We start from the raw sequence: 16,447 nt of genomic DNA, 5'->3' as shown, positions 1-16,447 counted from the left end.
AAACATTGTATGGCAAGGCAATTTGAAGCATTTCTATTGGTCCACTCATCCAGAATTCTTGAATTCTCTACACAGGGTACAGGGCAGCTACAGGGTTCAAAGGATGGAGATAACTATAAAAAGAAACAAAAATGGAGATACATGTTTTTCCTTTGACAGCAGTGACATATGATGTCACCTGTATTAAAATAAATAAATAAATAAACAGCTTTCCAGCCTGGAGCCTTGTCTGTGTTTACACTGCTTACCTGTCATCTCTTTAACAACCATTTCTGCCTGTTAGGTAGAAAACATGGTGGAAGCTGGTGAACACCCTGTGTCGCAGAGGGCAAAAAAAAACATACACAGCAGCTAATCGCTTTAAGCTATATTGTCAGAGGTTACAGGTTTACAATTTCATTATTACTAGAAGCTAAATGTTGTAGCAGTAAACACAGAGTACATCAGGGTACAGTGCTAACACCATCACAGTCCTCAGACTCAGAAGTTTGGTACCTGCTCTAGACAAATTCCAATACTCGACTACTAGAATTTGTAGAGATCTCCTTGAAAAAGGAATCCTTTGTGGTCATGGGCAGGACTGTATGACTTATTTTAAAAATTGGAAATACATAAATGTGTATAAAAAAAAGCAGCACCACTGTTGAGTTCACCTACTTAACCACAACGGGTCGTATTTCCTGCCTAATGCTCCTTTTAACCACTTTGAGTTGTTAAGCTGAAGATAAAAAGGCAAATGCACAAAATAAAGCCTCAACAACACTATCAGCCATTTAGGAAGCATAGCCATTTTATACATACATGTAATAAAAATAATATTTATAAATGTTAGTTTAATTCATTTTGAGCCTGTGAAAAAGAATGGACTAAAGTGTCTGGCCTAGCATGGAAAACCTTTCCTACAGTATACAGCAGTTCCCATGTGTGTATGTGTGTGTATGTATGTGCAGTGACCTATCCCCCCACCCCGCGTTTGGCTGCCGCCCCCTCATAGAGACGGGCCAAACAGAGGCAGGGTGGATGTGAGGTTTGGCTCAGTCTCCTCGCCCCCTCCACCACCACCACACACGGCCTGCTCTTTATGAGCCTCGGCTGGGGGAGCGTCCCACAAGCACACCTTGTCACAGCCTATGTGCTTTCATGGCCGGCTTGGAGGCCTTGTCAGGTCATCACTGCTTTGAATTATAGCTGCTGGCAGAGAGCTGATCCGCTTATCTGTAAAAGCAATGTGCCTCCCCCTGATCCTCATTCCAGCTTACAGCGAAACTAATTTAACAACAAACCTGTCGGCGTCTGGCCTGTGTTTTCTGTTCTCCCGGTCGGTTCACACTAGGGTTTGGCACACGACTGATCTTTGTAAAATCGTCAGCATTGGAGTGAGATTTAGCAGGACAAGGTGTATTTTGGTAATGAGCTTGGTGGATCTGTTTCATTTTTCATTTGTGAATCCAGTAATATTTAACAGAGTGAACGGGAGTAGATTAAGCAAAAATAAACTTCACATTTTCAGACTTCTTAAACTTTACACCTCTGCTTCAGCACCGAAACCTGTCCTGTCCAAAATCTCTAGATGTATAATTCTTCAGCCAGGTGAAGTGCAAAACTTGTTTATGAATAAAACAGCTTAAGCACCTGCTTTACATCATCAGCCTCCACGCTTAAGCTGCTATACCTTTCAGCCAGTCTTTCACCAAGCAGAAATGCATATCCTTTTTTTTTCCCCACTCAAACCGTGAAGTATTTACAAATCCACCACAAGTGAAGTGAAGTAGTACCCTTTATTTAAGCTCAATAAAGCATGCCATCCCTCGCCTTTTACATTTAGTGTATTTGCAATGTGGTGCGCATTAAACAACTGTTTATTATTCTTATTTTTAAGCCAGAAGCTGGATACTTTTCCTTTCACACAGACCCTCAGAGTTCCTGCTTTCAAGAACTTGCGGCCTCTTGCTTTCACATAAGCCAAAAACCCTTGGTTTAAGACAATTTTGTGAGTGTATGTGTGTGTGTATGAGCCTGTGTTCTAGGTAGACTGTAATGTGAGCTCTGAGTGTATCACTCCATCCATTTTTTGTTGTGCAGCACTCACCTAGATGGGGGGAACAGAAAAGCCTCCAGTGTTAAAGATCTTTGTTCAGTGCCCGTGTCTGCTCTCCTGTGGACTGCAGAAGTGGAGCATGATCAGCTTTCAGTGGCCAGCGCTGTGGGGCCGCCGGGACAAGGCCTGCACTCTAATGGGAGCTGACAGATGGGAGCCAACGCGACAGAGAGTGTGTCACGGCGGAGCTATGAAAACAAACAGCTGGAACAGTGAGCAGTAAGGGCCTGTAAACGTGGCTCGACCTCAGGTGGATCTGAGGGATTTCACATTAATCCTGTTACAGCCACGGCCCAACCGTGAGACGTGCTGCTGTTTCCCGCACGCGGAACCAGAAAAGATCTGTCAAAGAGTGTGAGGAGTATCAGGATAATTGGTGATTTGCATTAACTTGCACATTAAATTCAGTGGTTAGGGGTTTTTGTTTTACTGTGAGGAGCATTTGAACCCAACGTGAAGAATTGGCTTTTCCAGAGTTCTTGATGTTTCCAAAAGTAAAAGCTATATGATTGCTTTTCCTCTTAGAAGTTGTGGTAGTTTAGGGTGCAGAGAGTTTGAAAAACCTCCCACACACTATTATGATAGTAAGATGACTTCTCTAAGGCCTTCTATTAGTTGTCAGACTGGATCAGATCATTGCACAAGCGAGTGGGTCCCAGCCCAGTTCTTGTAGAGCTCCAGCCAGTTCACTTTTCTTTTTTTTTTTGGTTTGTTTTTTGAGTTTATACTCCAACTCCCAACTTGCCCAAGCCAGGTCATTCTTTCTTTTTCTTTTTCTTTTCTTTTTTTTTTTTTTTTTTTTTGATTTTTTGAGCCGGCCCAGGTGTTTTGGGAGCTGGAATATAAAGCCACCGTAGAAAGCCATCAAATGGCTGCAGCTTGCCATGTAACTCCTTTCTTATTGTTTTAAGTGTTAAGTCCATTATGCAAAACACAGTAGGTGAAGCACCTGGAGCGAGTCTCTGTTTCTGTTAAAAATGAAAAGACATTCTTGTTCTTCTTCAGACATGTACACTATGTGCTGTTCTGGCTCCACGTCCATGGGCTCGCAGCAGTAGACACATTCAGTGTGCCGTCAGACAGTTTTGCGCCGCTCTGGTTTTGATTACACTGATAATTAATGACTGGCAACAAAGCCATTCTCGAATTACTGATGACTTGATTGCGCTTTCGTGTCTGGAAGGATCTCCCACATTCTATCATCACTGGGACGCGATCCAGCATGTGAGCCAGTTCTGCTCGGGATTGAGCAAACACTGATTCACTTCTGTATTATAATAGCATTCAAGTATTTAGCGAACGCATTCCAGTCGTGCTGTGAATTTCTCTCTCTTCCCCCTTGAGACTTAATGTGGCCTGTAATCAACAGTGCTGCATGGATTGGAGGCTGACATGTCCAGTGTGAAACATCAGGATGTGAAATGCAGACACACAGCAATAAAAGTGGAGTCAGAAAAATGGCAGCAGAGAATGATGAAGCCCAGTCAGTGTCTGTTTTTAAAGAGGGGTGAGGGGTGTGATTGCACCATGATTTATTGAACGCTATGTGAAATGAGAGCTGTTGCCTGTGTCCTGCAGCGACATTATGGACACAGAAAGAGTGCATAACTCGGCTAATTGTTCTGAAATGAAATGGAATGCAGAGAGGATTCTTTGTCTCCTTTTCTCTCTCGACTTTTGAATTGGTTCCAGATGTAATCAAAACAAGGACAAGGTTTTAAGGACACTTTTCAAAAAATACCATTCACTCCCAACAGCATATACAGAAACTATGTAAAAAAAAAACACAGTTTTCGTGATGGCACAAAAACCAACTATTGTGGATGGATTTCACACCGTTTGCATATTCACCCCATGGCATTCACCAGTGCTGCATTATCATGCTGGAAGTAGCCATTAGAAGATGGGAAGGGAAGTTGTGGCCATGAAGGGATGCACGTGGTCAGCAACAATGCTCAAATACGCTGTGCCATTAAAACATACACTAGCATACTGTGGCCTACTAGTGTAAAACTAGTGTTCACAGGCCCCACAGTGTGCCCAAAAATACTGCGCCCATACTATTACACCAGTCTAGACTGTTGACACAAGGCCCTACCGTCCATCTGTGCGCCTCAGCAGAATTTGAGGTTCATCAGGCCAGTCTTCAACTGTACAGTTTTAGTGATTCTGCAGCCTCAGGTTTCTGTTCTTGGCTGACAGAAGTCAAACCCGCTATAGTCTTCTGCTCTGGTTTTACTCAACAGGCTATGAAATAATAGTTGAAGCTACAGCTTTTAACCATGCCCCAAAGACAGCACTGTACTCACTGGATTCTGCTCCTCATTCTTCATTGAGATTTAGAACATGTGCTAGTTATTTAACTCCTCACTACAGACTCACACTGAGGTGTTTTTGTGTATGAAGCAATTATTGGTCACCTTCCTTCATACTTGTCTGAATTCTTATCAACAAACAGGTCATTGTACAAATTACATTCAAGCAACTATATAAAACTGGACATGACAGTGTTACAGTACACCTTTCACATGCCATGGTTTTCAGAAAACAGCAGTTTATTTCTTTGAATATATTTAAATTAAATGTCACAAATGTGTCTACATATGTTTGCTCTTGTTAAAGTATATTGAATGTATGTGTATCTCCCCTTATTTGTTGCTATTTAGAGGGTGTGGTATTTCTAGTATGTTCATGTGCTCATGTGTCATCCCATTAACTACCCTGGTTAAATAAAGGTCAAATTAAATCACCTTTATATAATTATTAAATTAATAAAAATTGAAGCTGCTGGCCTGTATCTGCTGCCACACGTATTGAGTCCTCCTAGGTCTTCTTCAGAAATTGCTTGGTGAGCGTATTTTGGACATAAAATCACATGAATGTCAAAGTGGGTCTCAGGGGAAAAATAAAAATATAGGATATGAGACTTTTAAGAAATAATCATTTTGAGAGTGTTTCTGTGGCAGGTACAGCAAAGCCACTGTAAAAATACTGGAAATACTGGATGTATGCCGGCTATAAATAGTTTATTACATTGTCAATGGTGAGCATTTCAAGTTAAGGGAAAAGCTGTAATCCGCGTTTTGGATGTCCTCCCATAGAGACCCAGTAAAGCTCAGGAGTACTGTGCAGTGCCCTGTTCCAGACTTTATTAGGTTCCACTTAAGTGCACCAAGTCTCACCATGGCCTGCCTGTGAAGGTCAAGCACTCTTTATTTACAGTAGATGGTAGACTCGGTGGCTCCCCTGACATCACTGGTTACTAAAGCCTGCCAGATATTGGTTTGTGGTTGGTTTACTGGTTTGATAGCAGCTGCCATAAATTGGGTTTGAGATGGATTAATAGTTAGAAATCTCCTCCAACCAATTATGATCCTAAACATAATAGTGCCAAAATGTTCTATGGACCAAAGTCACAATTTTTTTTTATACTAAAAGAAGTTGCTTTTTTAATTGTGTTCAGAATGTGGGCAAGTGTGAAGTACCTTTATAACGTTTCTAAAAACTTGATAGGAAACTCTGTCATGACCTAGCGTTACCCCGGGCAACACCGAAATTAATTTTGAAATAATGTGAGCGAAGTGTGTCTGTCACGCTGACTCTGAATGACTCCCTCATACAGTAAGCTCTCTCTCACTGTGAAGTCTGAAACACAAAGCAGATTCTTGCAACTGCCTCATAAATCAGGGGCAAGACTCTGACTAATATGGAGTCTCTGAGGGAGGCCGAAGGCCACTTGGGAAAAGCTGCAAAGGCATTAATTATGAGCCAATAAAATGAGTGACTCCTTGAATGGGGGCGGCTTTTTCCTCAGTCACTGCAGTATACGTCTGCTTCTGCTCAAAAGCTCATGCCCAATCAGCTCTTCCCAACGTGGGTGCAACTTTCCCATAAGTGAGTCACCAAGAGGAACATAGCAACCTCCTGAGTCCTGGAGACGCAGACAGTTTCACACCTCAGTGACTAAATCAGTCAGCGTGTGCGACTCGCCGGCCTTGGGTTGCTGGACTGCCAGGTTGGGGGTTTAGGGTGGTGCTGACCCTAGATCTAAGCGGGTTGGCTGCACAGGTGCCTGTGTTTTCGCACATTCAGTGTGCTGATCCCACAAGGCTCATAATGTGAAACTCCCCCACATGATGACAGCCAGCCCAGGTCTTAATGTCAAAATAGGTTGGCGAAAAGACCAAATGTATACAACCCCCGTCCCCTCTTTACCCTAAATGTAGCTAATCAGCCAAGACATGTTTGCTTGATGACGTTTCCTTGTTTAGATTTGCATGGGAGCTGTGTGGCTTATGATGCAAACGTGATGGAAGCTTGTAGCTTGTCAGTTAACACTGACTGCAGTGAAAACTGCATGCCTAAAACATCACATATACCATATAAACCATCATTAAATTGTTAAAGGGCCCACAGCCTATATTTTTCTTGCTTTGCACTTATTTCCCTCGGGCCCATTTAAGACAAAAATGTACATGATTCTGTTTTACACGACTATTTTCTAACCTCTTTTTTATCCTATAGAATGAAACACTGTGCCTTTAATAACATGACAAATGAAACATGTTGAACATGAAAATCATGTAAATAATATATAACTTCACAAAAACACAAAAACAGTGAAATTAAACTAGGATCTTTTCACAGCTTAGTTTTGATGTACAGTGTGATGCAAAAGTTTGACCCATTTAGTGTTTTTAATAAAAGATTAAATAAATTGTTTTTTTAGAAGATGTAAACCCAGTCTTTCTATATAATCAAATATTTGTGTTTTCAGAAGTTCCACCCCCCCTCATCTTTACAGAAGACCTCTAGTTCAGAAATATTTCTGATTCTGATTGCTTGCACAGCTTGTTTAAGGTCTATTTGTAAATGTTATATGATGTTTAAATCAGAGGACTACGAGGGGCATGGTAGTAAATGGTGGATATTGGGTCATTATTCTTTTCGTATTAAATAAGCCTGTATTCACTGACTAACCACAGAGTTGCCTGGGGAAAGAATGTCATGTAGTGAGGTATTTAAGAGGTAGAGGGGGGACCAAATGGAATCTCTTTCGAACATTGTATTTGAGTAAATATCGCTTGTTTGTGTTTTAAACCAGTGTTCTTTTTATGAGATGCAGTCCTTTTTTCCTTATTTGCTTCTTAATACTATTACCTAGAAATATCTGCCTACAAGCCCCATGCAAATTTCAGATATTATTTTATTCTTTCTTGGAGTTAACCAGTTATCTGTTTGTTCATTCTTACAGAAATCATTTAAATATCAGTAATATCAAACAAGCCAACAATGGCAGTGTAGTGAATTGATGTTACCGTGTGAATTAAATGTAGTTTGACTGTAGTGTATAATGATGATTTGTTGTTATCACCATCTCGCCATGGTCTCATCATTGGCTTTTTTACAATTAGCTGACTATGAGCTCTGAGCCCTAGCACTAATGCAGTGAGAGGACATCTGTGCAAGACAGAATGAAAAATAATAGGGAAAAAGATGTCAAATAATTATCATAGACTAGAGTTAGCAGGAACGCATAGAGCTGCCACATCAGATGTTGGAAAAAATTAAGACATTTGAAGTCCATGTCAGTGATCTTTATCACTCATTTCTAATATCGGAAATGCCGCTGTTTCCACTTTGTATAGTTTTCCAAAGCACGCCTCTCTCTCGCCTTTACGACCACTCGATTTACATGGAATATTCCCACTGTAGAGTATGTCTTATGTATGAGCAGGGGTTGATAGATATTCTTTGAGCAGGATATCAGTTAAGGCAAGGCAGACTTCCTAACATTAACTGTATCGTCCATTGGATCAGACGTCGCCTGGCGTTTTGCACTGAAATGTTCCTGACGTTTTCGGCCTTCGCTGTGTGCTTTCAATTGTAAAAGACTTCCCATAAGATAAGCAGCCACTGGCAGAGCGATGCAGTCAAGGCAAGACAGTGTGTGTATAGTGGAGAGAAGTGCTGGGAGAGATCCTCTGGAGGATTCTTCAGTAAAGCCAGAGCGGAGCGGGACCCAGGCTTAAATAACCTGTCTAATAAACATGTCCGGCACGCTGAATGGATCACAGATGAGAGCAGGCTTTTAAATGCTTTCTCTCTGTTTTGGAGTGATGTGGCTGATAGTGAAATGATTTACACAGAAGTTATTGAATAAAGCAGCCTTTCATGGAGCTCTGATATAGAATGATAAGAATTCTGGAGCAGGGCTGACAGAGGATATAAACACTGAACACTATCCCAGCAGAGCCTGTCTGCAGAGGCTGAAGGCTTGTCTTGACTTGGAAATGAGTGTGAGTCTATGTGTGTATGTGTGTGTGTGTGTGTGTGTGTGTGTGTGTGTCATTATTATGGGTCTAATATCTATTGATAGGCTCACTGAGAAAGTATTAAATAGGCCTGTATTCACTGACTAACCACAGAGTTGCCTGGGGAAAGAATGTCATGTAGTGAGGTATTTAAGAGGTAGAGGGGGGACCAAATGGAACCTTGTATTTGAGTAAATATCGCTTGTTTGTGTTTTTAAACCAATGCACTTTAGCCCTAAAGATTTGGATGATCTAAATGACAGAAAAAGCCTTGTTTCCATTCGGGCCTGCTGTGATGTACCTTTTGCACAAATGGCTCTACTGAGAACGCTATAATGCAATACCCTCGATTCTTAGAGCAGGCTTGTTGCATGAAGTGTAATGTGAAGCAGTGTTACTAATACAATACACACAGCTGGATACGTGCATCATGAATGTGATCATTTGAAACAATCAAGCAGTATTTGGACTAGTGGTGCTACAGGCTGAAGATTTGTCTTAAAGTTATTACCTAAATAAATCACTTAGCATCATTTTACTAGGTTTGTCTTAAGATTAGTGATAAGATAAATAATTAAGCAACATGTTAGGTTAGTCTAAGGGCTAGTCCAAATATTTTGTTGTAGGACCGTGGCAGAGTGTGTATGTGAGGGTGGGAGGGTAAATGTCTCTAAAATCATGCAATTATACCAATACTAACATGCTAACATTAGTATCAACATTGGCCTCTTTTCCACTGCAGGGCCAAATGGTTACTAAGGCCGCGCTGCACAGTTCCGTGCAGGCGCTGACCCATTAGACCAGTTGTGGTTGCTAAATCAGGACCAGGAAATGCATGGTGTCACATAATAATTTTGTGACAGGGACTGTTGTCAGATGTGTCCGGTGTGTGGAGCCAACCAGTGGATCCCTACATCATTAAGCCATTCCACGGAATGAAGTACAGTTTGCAAATTCTGTGAGGAAAAGTTACCAGAATGATTACCCTCTGTTCTCTGTTCAGTCCTGCAGTGAAAAAGAGGCTATTTACTAATTTACCAACATTAATAAACAGCCTTAAAAAACCTATATGACCAAGTCAGCTCCTTTTATTTGAACTTGTCAACTTGTGTCTAATAATAATAATAATAATACATAAATAAAATTGACATTACAAATCCATTGGGGGGGGGGGGGGCGACTTACACTAGTCCTAAAGTTAACCCCGTAGCCACTACACCACTATATCACTTAGCCCCATTTTACCAGGCCAGTCTTAAGGCTAGTCCTACACTATATCACTTAGCCCCATTTTACCAGGCCAGTCCTAAGGCTAGTCCTACACTAAATCACTTAGCCCCATTTTACCAGGCCAGTCTTAAGGCTAGTCCTACACTAAATCACTTAGCCCCATTTTACCAGGCCAGTCTTAAGGCTAGTCCTACACCATATCACTTAGCCCCATTTTACCAGGCCAGTCTTAAGGCTAGTCCCACACTGAATAATTTAAGATTAGTCATAAAATGAATCAGTATTATTTAACCAGGTAAATCTTAAGCATAATGCTGAAATAAGCCAGTCTAATCGTAAGGTAACTTTCTAAATAAATTGTTCTTAGTGTCATTGTGTACCAGACTTGTCTTAAGGCTAGTCCTGAAGTAAATCACTCAGGCTAATGTACGCTTAGTTGTAAAATGAATCACTTAGAATCATTCAGAATCACTCAGAATCAGATTTCTCTTGGGCATGATACTGAAATAAACCAGGCTAATCTTGAGGTTACATCACTCTTAGCATCTTTATACTAAGTTATTCCTGAGACTAGTCTAAAACCAGTCCTAAATCACTCATGGCTTGTCTCACAATGTAGTATAGTTTAAGTGTAGGTTAAGTCTGTGTTTGGAAAACCAGCCCTCTGGGTCTTTTCACAGAAGGAATTATCTCAGGCAGTGGTGTGATATTTAAGCTGTAGAGCTCTCTGTTCCGGAATAGTACTCATTAGGGAACCTTGAAAAATGAGAGATTTTCCCTCCCTCTTAACCAAACAGTTTAAGAAATCGAATGTTTGTCCTTAGTTTCACGGTACATTCTTGCTGCTTTGGAGGACCACAGCACAATGTGCCTTTGATATTAATTTTACTTTAGGAATTCACAGTGTGTCCAGATATCTGTTTTTCCATTCCTTCTTCTTTTTCCTGCACAGAATGTGTTACTTTCTCTGGAACAAAAGCCTTTTTTTCTTTCTTTTTTTACACGTTAAACATGAGGACCTGGCTAATTGAAAAGTGAATGAGGAAAGGACACACATAATGATACTGCTGCTTCCACATCCTTCACTCCTAATGAACAGGCCCTCCAGCTAGCCAGCTCTACCAAAGCATACGAGGCAAAGAATATATTTTTTCACTCACAGCCTGACTAATTATACGAAAATAACAGCCAAGATGGAACAGCATACCTTTTCTTCAGAAAGAAGCGAGTGAAGGAAAAAAACTATTTTTGCTTAGCTTGGCATTTGAAACTGGTTCTCGATATTTGACACCTCTTCGAAGTAGTTTGCCAAACAGAGCTGTAGCTGCCTTCCAAAGCCCAGAGCACAAATACTCCAGTGAGCACCTGGGTGTCTTGATGCCTGACAAGAAACAGGCCACAAGCTGAAGAAAAAGGGGAAAGAAATCTCAGCAACGCTCTATTTCTTTTAACAGGTGGTCCTGAAGCAAGCAGTGTTAGAACCAGTGCTGAGCACGCCCTTGGTAGATTAGTCAGACTGTGAAGTTGATGTCAATTATACACTCCATACTTGCATATGGCATGAATTGGGCTCTGCACAAAGACCTTCATTTCAATTTCTCATTCTCATCACCATATAACATATAATGCCCTTAGAAATGACTGATTACTGATTTGCTGTAGTTGTTAAATACTTAAAGTCTTAAAGCAACTTGATGTAGCATCTTATCCTTAAAATAAGCTTCAGAATAATGTTGTTGTTCCACTGACTGTAACAGGTAGAATAGCATCACTGATGTTTTTATGGTGGGCTCAGCACGCTGCTAACTGCAGTATGTAACTTTAGTGAAGTGGGCAGCACAAGTGCTCGTGAAAACTGCGTAACGCTGCATAACCCGAGTCATATTTATGTAAAATCCTGTAATATTACTTTATCGCCTCTGTCCACATGCTTCTTTCATTTCCAGGGAGGATTCTGTATCTCTCAGCTCGTCCAGAAAAATGTGTTCTTTAGTGGTGGCTAAACTCGCAAATAACATTTACCGACTGTAGGGGGAGCCCAGACGCAAGTAATAACAATTCTCTATAGTGCTGCTTTAAGATGAATAACTTAATAATAAGCCTAGGGTCCAAGCTGTTAAACTACTGGCCCACTGACAGATGCAAGCCATCAATGTTTGACGTGGCAGCAGTTTATTTTAAACCTCTGGAGGCATTTTCCAGAAAGACATGAACATTATCCAAAATTACGCAAATGTAACTGTTCATAAAGCAGTGCTGGAGCACTAAATAAAGTAGCAAATTAGTCATGTGTCAGATTCTCGATGCAGCATTGCCTAAAGTATGAGTCTAAAGCACGTCTGTTCTTTTTCAAAAAGACAGAAGGCATGGATCAGAAATCCCACCAATCATAAGCACACATTGTCTAACCATGATATGTCCATTCTAAAAATGCCTTGTTTTGGAAATTCCCCTTCAAGTACCCCTCCCTTGAGATTGCTGGAGATTGTTCACAGATATAATGTTCCTTTCATCTGCTTTGTCCTTATGGCTTTTTTGTAATGACAGGCTGTTGTGTGAGCTGGCTGCAGTGCAAGCTTGGTTGGGCTCCGACCCCTCAGTGGTCTTTAGATTAGAGGCTTGAGTTCTGTGCTATGACTCAGCCTGATTCAAGGCCAGAGGAGACGCCCTCACGCCCACCCCCCACAGGCCCAGGATGGATTCAAACCGCATTCCTCACAATTGTAAGACAATTTAATTAATTATTTTCATATATGTGGAAAAAAACAGTCCACTAATAGTCGTAGTTGCCAAAGCATTCAGTATAGGCGTGCATATGTTTGAAATCGTATGATAAAATATGCAAAAAGTAAATGGGGGGAAGCTTATAATATTAAAAGTGCAGTGGTTCATGTAAAAAACCTCATTATTTGTGGATTATTTGTTATTAGATTTGTATTTGGATGAACTGTAAAATTGCACATCATATTTACAAAATTGGTTCTTTAGGGAGTCCAAAGAACCCTTCTTGGCACCTTTAGTTTTAAGAGTGTGTGTCTAACTTTAAACCCTCAGTATTAGATGATGGGAGGATTTTTGACATCCTTATATATTTTTTTACATACTTTATTTGGCTCTATAAATGAGTAACTAATATTATTAATTATAATGATTAAAATAATATACATTAATAAAACAATCAATTTTAGGAGTGTTTAAGAGGGGTCTTTGATCACCCCTTCACCAAAATAAATAAATGAATAAATAAATAAATAAATAAATAAATAAATTTTTTTACATTAATTACACATTATTTGCTGTTTTCATTGTATGGGCATTTCACAATTAATAGACCAATAGAAATGCTGCAAATTGACTTTTAATTACATATTGTTCTATTAAATTTAAAACTTTAGTTTTCTTTTGTGAAGATGAAACATTTTAGATTTTATTTGTGTTTTTGACGAAAAATACAGAATTGCAAAAAAAAGTATAATTATTAGAATAAATACTGATAACATTCATTCAAAAAGTGGTGGTTTTACATCACTGTTTCCATTAAAACATCTCCAAGCTCTCATCATGAGAGTCTAGTATTTTTATGGTTATCATCCAACACCTGGTTTGGTAAATGATGTTAAATCAGGTTAGCTGATGATGGAATTGAACAAATGCACACGCTGTACTAGTTTGGGGCATCCAGGAAAAATTTGGAAATAAGTTTGAGTTTTAAACTAGCTCACAACACTATCTCAACATCGTTCTTCAAAATGAGAAATTACTTTTACTTTATTTATTAATGTTTACCTGCATCTGTTCTAATGGGATCTGGAGTGTTTGCAAGAGAAATTTACAAAAATCTTGTGCTTAGGTGCCTGAACCTTTGACACAGTGCTGTCTGTCCAAGTGAAAGAGCACAATATCTACATCCATGCAATTATAAATGGCAAGTACAGAGAGTCAGCACAATGATGATGACTTGAACAGAAGCTGCGTTCATGTATTTTAAGCCGATGTTTTCTTAAATAGTTCAAGTCACGTCTCCCCAGCATATTTCACATCAGAATAAATATATGTTTTCAAATGTTTACATTTTAGCAGTGATGTGTTTTATACATTTCGGAGCCTCAGCGTCTGCCTTCATTTCATCTACACTATACATCAACACACTTCTCCGACCTCCGAAATCCTGGCTCATGATATAGTGTGAACATATTGAAGATGCATTATAAGAGGCACATTACTTTTAGATATTCAAATCAGGAGTCTGCGACGGAGGTGATTTACATGTTGAAAGCTGTTAAATCTGCCAGTGCTGGTGGAGGAGGGAGCTGGTGGAGACAGGCTGGAATCTACACACAGTCTCGCAGTGCTCACACTTGGCCCCAGTGTGTGCGGTGTATGTATGTGTGTGTGTCTTTCAGAGCTGCTCGGCACGATGGGGTTCCTCTGCTGCTCTGACCACCACCCAGCCCCTCTGACCACACAGCTGTCCGCTGAAGTGCAAGGCGGGACGGGACAGACCACACATCTCCACTGGCCTTCAACACGGCAAACATGTTTGTCAGGAAAATAATAATAATAATAATAATAATAATAATAATAATAATAATAAATCCAGGGTTAAGATTTTGTGGCTAACACTTCCTTTTAACTAGATTTGAACCTATTTAACAGAAAGTTGTTGATGCGTTCTCCTGCTCTGCTGCCTCAGCTTCACAGGCCTGATTATTACTTGTGTGTACGCAGAGAGTCACCAGCCATTTATTTTGGTTTACCAAGTTAGTGGTTGGAATTTATTGATTTCCAAAAATTATGGATCTTCTGCAGTATTCTGAAATGCCACACAGTACCTATTTGATTGGGTTTGCTATATTTGGCATTATGCACTATAATTCTATAATTAGCACTATACACCATCCACACTATATTTAGCATTACACATGTGAGTGACAAATGAAAGGAAGCACCAACACAAATTGTCTTAATAAAGTGTTGGGTCACCACAAGCTGACGGAACAGCTTCACTGTGCCTCGACATAGATCCTACAAGTGCCTGGAACTGAACTGGAGGGACAGACCCACAATCCTTTCAAAAGGAATTTCCACCATTTGTTTAATGGTGACACTTTAGCCCAAAATCTCCCTAAGGTGTTCAACTTGGTTGAGATCTGGGGACTGTGAAGGTGAAGGCACCCTTTCATTTTCATGAATCCATTCAATGACCCCTCGGGCATTGTCATCCAGGATGAGACCACCCTCTCAAAGAATGAAAGGGTTTATCATTGGATAAGGGTGATCAGTACAGTATAGAGTGACCCTCTTTGGGAACAAGTGGACGCAAACCATGCATAACAGCATAACACTGAACCCTATTACTGTAAGGGTCACACACTCAAGCCTGTATGGTTCTCTTGGTGTACTCTGCACATGCACTTGCCCACTTATGGAGAAATATCAGGACTCATCTGACTAGATCACTCTTTCTCATGTCTCTGTAGATTAGTGCCTGTGATTATACGCCACTAAACTCTCAAATGTGCATTCATGTTTGTAATGAGGGATTTCTGCTCTGCAGCCAGACTGTATTATCACTCTGTGTAATAGAAGTGTGGATGGACTGTTGTTGCTGACAGTCTCATCACACCCTACATTCATAATCAGTCACACGAAGAACAGCTGCTCTTCAGTTTGTCCTTATATATTGCAATACATTATCATACATTAGAATAAATATTTTGCAATGAAAGAAGCTGTTGGGAGTGAACATTACATACACATGTTTCTGTGCTGCACAGTAAATAAATCTGTATTATTTAAGAAAGACAAACTGTGATTTTATTGCTTTGATAGTATTTTCCTTACAAATTGTGTAGAAAACCCCATAAAAATGGTTGTAATGTCTGGATGTTTACTGAATCTCTTCTTTAGGATGTCCAGTATTGTGTAATCTAGTGTTATCTAATCAGTGCTTCATTAAGTTAAATCAGGTGAGCTGCTGGTAGACTTGGAAAAACAAATTCTGGGCTCGTAAATTGAAAAATATGTGGACTTTTTTTGTAAGAACCTTTTTACTGCATTATGTTTGAATTTATTCTAAAGTTATAAAATGTTTTTACACATCAAAACTCATCTATTGGCCAGACAATTTTTTTTTTTATTCTTTGGGTTGTTAAGCTTTTTTTGATTTTCCTATGAAACAGTCTTTCGTTTAGATTTAGCTCTTCTTTTTAAATGTTCTCCCTTGGAAATAAGATTCATTATAGTGGTGTCGAAGATGTTGGGCTTGAAGATGGCTTTCAGGCGGCAGGACATCAATATTTAAAATAAGATGAGAAAATAAATAGTCCCAGTAATATTCAAGATCATTGACATTTCTCATTCAGTTGCTGTATGAATGAACTAAGTGTAATGTGAACTCCTTCACACCTTGGCAGTAGAGACCGCTGAACTTATTTAGCCATCAGTCATCCTGAGTGTGTCCTGATCAGCACAACATCACCACCTTCTGGAGGAAGACTGGAAAAGACTCTTCTGCACAGCTTTTCAAATGAGTTAAATTGTGCTACTACATGTATGCAGAACACACTGTAACCTTAGAAAACAGATCTTACAGTGTCATTTAATTACCTTGTCGTTCAAATTAAGGAAGTATTATTAAATAACTGTGTTGTGTTGCACAATATAACCAACGGCTTTGTAAATAAATGTTTATGTTGCACAATATAATCAAAGTATTGGTAAACAGCAGCTTTATAATGCAAAATATCAAAAGTATCTGTGTTAGTAAATGGATTTATATATTTGTAAATAACATTTCTGTTGC

This window comes from Salminus brasiliensis, chromosome 10 (genome assembly GCF_030463535.1).
Source record: "Salminus brasiliensis chromosome 10, fSalBra1.hap2, whole genome shotgun sequence".
Classification (NCBI taxonomy): domain Eukaryota; kingdom Metazoa; phylum Chordata; class Actinopteri; order Characiformes; family Bryconidae; genus Salminus; species Salminus brasiliensis.
This window is presented reverse-complemented; position numbering follows the sequence as displayed.